This window comes from Nansenia antarctica, assembly GCF_963989245.1.
Source record: "Nansenia antarctica genome assembly, chromosome: 8".
In the NCBI taxonomy this organism is placed as follows: Eukaryota; Metazoa; Chordata; class Actinopteri; order Argentiniformes; family Microstomatidae; genus Nansenia; species Nansenia antarctica.
The window spans coordinates 41173151-41178150 of NC_137678.1; the positions used below are offsets into that span (position 1 = coordinate 41173151).

The following is a 5000-nucleotide window of genomic DNA, read 5'->3' on the forward strand; positions in this document are numbered from 1 at the left end:
AGAGAAAATGGTGCGTACATTTTATAATTTCATCCAGAGGAAGTGGTTGGCCCCAGATCACATATGATGCAGTATATCACATCAAACCAAGAGATCGTCAGCCACAAAATAAACCAGTCTATTCTACAGTAACAAATGAAAACTGCTTTTCACTATTTTGTTAACGTTAAACATAGCATTAGCAAGCGTTAGTGCTTCTTAACAGTTAGCTAACTGAACAGCGAGGCCTCTGTCAGTCAGTATAGAGAAGCTATAAGCAACAGGCGAACAAAATACAAACATTTAGTTAAATGCCAAGCTTTGATTTTTGGTAAGTTAACGATTTCCTGAACATTTTGTGATGACAGTGACCCACCTTAAGCCTCCTCAGCTACCTGGCATCTGGGCATCAATGACTAGCTAATGTTAGTGGCGAGCTTGTGCGTGTATGTATGTGTGTGTGAGAATGTGAGAATCTGCATGTGCAAAGTAGCAGTGAAAACGTGGTATGGAGTTTCATTGATTTGGCCATTCTATCAATAAGCAAGAGGAATGGATTTGATAATGAAGCACTGACACAGCGCTCTGAAAAACACGAGTGGAGAGACTGACACATTGTTTTTCTACATGGTAAAAGTGGGGGGGGGGGGGTATAAACTAGTAAGTTACCCCCCCATAAAAATAAAAAAAACTCACCCTCATAAGTTACGACGCCCATGACAGAGGGTCACTAACAAACGACGATGTCAGTGATTTGGACCTCTGTATCAGGTAGCCCCACTAGATGGCGCCGTAGATCACATTATTCAATATAGATGGTTTTCCCTGCGATGATTTTTCGAGACTTTGCGTCTACATGAAAGCAAACGTGTAGAGATTTTCCCTAACCCATCTCCTAATCCATGCCAGTTGCTCACCGATCATTTATCTTGCATTTTACTTTGCTAAGGGGCAGGTTGTCATAAACATGTATCTGTCTCCTGTTACAGCAGTATTGTGATCCCAGCGTTCCATACACATAAGCACACACGTTGTATGTCTGCCTGTCTATCTGTCTGTCTGTCTGTCTGTTTCATCACTTTGAGATGGTTGTAAACAAGGAGATTAGTTGTTTAATCACATATTCTCCTCCCCCCCCCCCCCCCCACACACACAGAGACATACACACACTAGCACACTCTGTCTGTCTGCCATTGTTTGCCTGCCTGTCTGTCTCTCTCGCTGTCTGTCTGTTTGTCTGTCTTCCTGCCTGCCTGATCACTCTGAGATGGTTGTAAACAAAGAGATTAGTTGTTTAATCGCATACAACCACACTATTAGCTATTTCAGTAGCACATGTTGGATGAAATGGGTAACATGGAAAACAGACCCCAAATGTAATGGGTCAAAGAGGGGACAGACAGCATCAAACGCACTGTACCTGAGCACTGACAGTAAAGAGCATATTTCACAACTGGAATGCATTGTCATCGCATTTGGAATAGTCTGTCAACTGTAACAACAGGGCTTTATCTGCTCATCTCAACGCTCTCAACGTGATTTGCAGGACGAGTTCCGCTCTGAGAGAGCTCTGGATGCCTATTGGCTAAATCCATAGGTGTGTCAGGAGGTGTGTACGCCTCGCTCGCTGTCCGTCACGACGTCATTTCCGAAAAGGAGCGCACAGATTTTTGACAGCGCAGAATACAGTAGGGTTGACAGCGTCATCGGTGGATACCACAGCATTGCCCAGGACCACAAATCTGCGCATCTGATTTAAAACTCAGGCAGTCACACTCGGCGCAATTTGTAACCATATGTCGACTCTGGATTGGACGGTTGAGGTATAGACCCTTTCTTTAGTAAATCATGTTATTATGTAATAGTGTTATCATAGAACACGTTCAAAGGGGTCTGTTTCTCCTGTGTTCATCACGTTATGTTGATGGGATGAAAAGTGCTTATTGATAATCTCAGTCACTTCGATGTAGATGATTGGCCTACTGTATCTCTCTTTGTCGAGTAATTTGTGGTATATTGGAAATATCTTCAACTGACGCACATCTGAAGCACTTAGAAAGTGAAAAGTATAAACAAATAAATAAAATAATGAGATGTCGATAATAACGTGTCTTTAATGTAATATGATATAATATATGCTGTGCATAATTACATGTTGTAGTTTGTCAGGCTGCTGTGTTCTGCATTACTTTCCCTGAGACAATGTATCAGTCTGTAGACTTGTAGTTTTACTAGTGGAATTTGAATCGCAGTTAAGCTCCTGGTGCAATAGAATTCCTTTGCAAACTAGGCTTACAGAAATGATCTGTATAAAACCATTGTTCATAGAATGTCACTGATTTGTGGGGAAGCAGTTCCAACGGACTTCCTAACTTGTTTCCACCTGTTTTTGTAATAAGCGGTTTGTCTTCCAGACTCCCTGTCTGTGTTCGAGTGCTTCCGCTGCATACTTAATCACGTACGAGACTACAGTTTAATTGATCACATGTTTAGTCTGTGTTTACGTAGTGTTTCAGTGGATTTTCCTGTCTTTCTTTTTCTTTGAATATTTAACCTTTATTTAACCAGATAGGTCAATTGGAACCAATTCTCATTTGCAATGACGACCTGGCCAAGATGCAGAACAGAGGCAAGTCTGTACAACACAACACAGTATATACAATATAAAACATTAGTACAATAAACAACAAAAGTCCATTTTAAAAACATCCTAACAAATACAACATCACAATACATACAGTATATACAAACAGCAGGGACCAGGGACAGGTTATTTTAAAATCAGGTGCAGTGATCAGAGACTATATCTATTAATGAGTTTTTGAAAGAGGCTAACAAGATGAAGGTGTTGAGTTTTAGTTTTTTTTATATAACTCATTCCATTCAGTAGGGGCAGCAAACTGGAAAGAGTGACGGCCAAAGGAGGTGCAGACTTGTATAATATATAATATTATGTAATACACTCTACACTCTTTATTCAAGCAGTTTAGTTTTGCTTGGCAGTGTCTCTTGTTGATGTATGACACAGAGACACAGAGTTCTATGGACAGCCACATCATACAAAGAGATTAGATACCTAAAAATAACATGAACAACATACACACATGGTAGGGACTGTCTGGAGCTGACCTGGAACATTGTCTGTTGGAAATGTGGAAGCAGGTTTAGGGAATTTCCCTAAAGAGGATTCCTATTGTTAATGCGTTATAACCACAATAAGCTGTGTACTCTATAAGAACACCCTAATACCAACTATTCTATGCGGTTCTGATGGCTCAGTTGATTGACATCTGGTCGGTTTGGTGGTTGCAACACCAAGTTCGAAAAAGGGTCATATTCTGCAATATAATGTAATGTATAAGATGGATAGAATCATGTGGTTTGAGTTTTTTTGGGAGCCACAAACCAGACTGTTGTCTCACCATGCCAATGTATGTGCCCCTCAGGCATGGGTCTTGTCCTTCCAAGTAATGTTGGCTGTGCTTTTGCTGATGTGGACATATGGCATGTGATCGTAGCCCCCATGCTGTTTCCTTTTGAACCCTAAATCACATTGGAACGGAGCACTCTGGTCCTCTGTGGCTCAGTTGGTAGAGCATGGAGCTAACAAGACTTTAGTTGTGGGTTCAATTCCCGTTGTGACCATACTGAAAAAATGGATGCACTCACTGCAATGTAAGTCGCTTTGGATAAAAGCGTCAGCTAAATGGCATAGGCCTATATTATTATGGCATATATTATGAAGAGATCCAAAGGATAAAAGGAAATTCACTTTTGAAAAAGAGGATACACTTCTCTCAGTGGAGTAAAACTACTGGATTAGCTTAGCTGAAGTTTTAATAGATGAGTGTCTCTTTTATCAGGCTACTTAGTGCGAGTGTGACAGCATAGATCTCTGAATGAGCCCAAAATACAAACTGCCTTGTTGCGAGAATGAGTTAATCTGCCGGAAAGAGAGAGTTTAGAGGTCAGAGAGAGGTTAGAGGTCAAAACGGAAAGACAGCTGAGTCAGCACACTAAAAGTAAAGATCACCACAGGTGCTGAAGCACAGTTACGCCCATAAATGTTTCTATCTATTATCTACTTCTATTGGGAGGCCAGCTGGGGTCTTTGTACTCATGGGTCTTTGCACGTTCCCTGTTATGTATTGGTTTAATATGTTACGAATTATTTTATGAATACTTGAGATGCACTTTGAAGCATGTCAGTAAAGCGTTGACAGCAGTGACGTGCTTGTCTCACTCATTATGGCTGTATGATTAAATTCGATATTAGCCAAACTAAATATTAAATCAAAGACTCAACACTACCTACATATAGTACAGTATAGGGACCAATTTGTATCAGGAGGGGTTTTGTAAATATCACTATAACTGGTCATTCATGCTGTTTTTATGCTGTCCATGTCTTGTTGCTGCTGTTTTGTCATGCAGTCATCTGTTCGTGGCTGCAACATGGCTTGTGTATCCAGAGATATGGGTCACGTTTTGGTCACCTGACAAATCTGAATTGCGTGATGCAATCATGTCATCATGGACCAGAATCTCAAAGGAATGTTTCCAGCGTCTTGTTGTCAATGCCAACGAAGAATTGAGGCTGTTTTGAGAGCAAAGGGAGGCCTTACCCAGTGTTCCTATTAAAGTGTTCCGTGAGTGTATAATTATATATCTATAGTATACATTACACAGCTTATTTTATATACTGTATATATTGACTCATCTCCTGCAGTCCAGAAATACAGGCCTACCTCGCTCTGGATATTGTTCCATAGGGATCACAGACAATGACCTCTGCTCAGAGGTCACAAGGAGATATTCCAGCGAGGTGTTTATGGGATGTCATGTCTCGCCGCTCGTGTCATGGCTGATCCTCTCCTCTGTCTATCTCCCAGACTGGCAGTAATCATGGTGGTGAGGTGCAGGGTAGTGGTTAGGTATTTCCTGCCAGATATTGCAACAGTACCCTACTGAAACATTCTCATCTTATCTCAACGGCTTTAGAGAAGTCTGATGGGTAAGGA

The 5000-nt window shown here is 41.0% G+C and overlaps 1 protein-coding gene across 2 annotated transcripts in view; it reads left to right on the forward strand.

The window, feature by feature from the left end:
• The first annotated feature begins 1677 nt into the window (after positions 1–1677).
• The window catches only part of LOC308163602 (peroxisome proliferator-activated receptor alpha-like), a 23056-nt gene continuing 19733 nt past the window's right edge, over positions 1678–5000 (forward strand). The window contains exon 1 of one of the 2 annotated variants that reach the window (XM_080537768.1): positions 1678–1802. The gene's annotated coding sequence lies outside the window, so the exon portion shown is untranslated. The remainder of the gene's footprint in view (positions 1803–5000) is intronic. The other variant, XM_080537769.1, reaches the window with a different exon arrangement.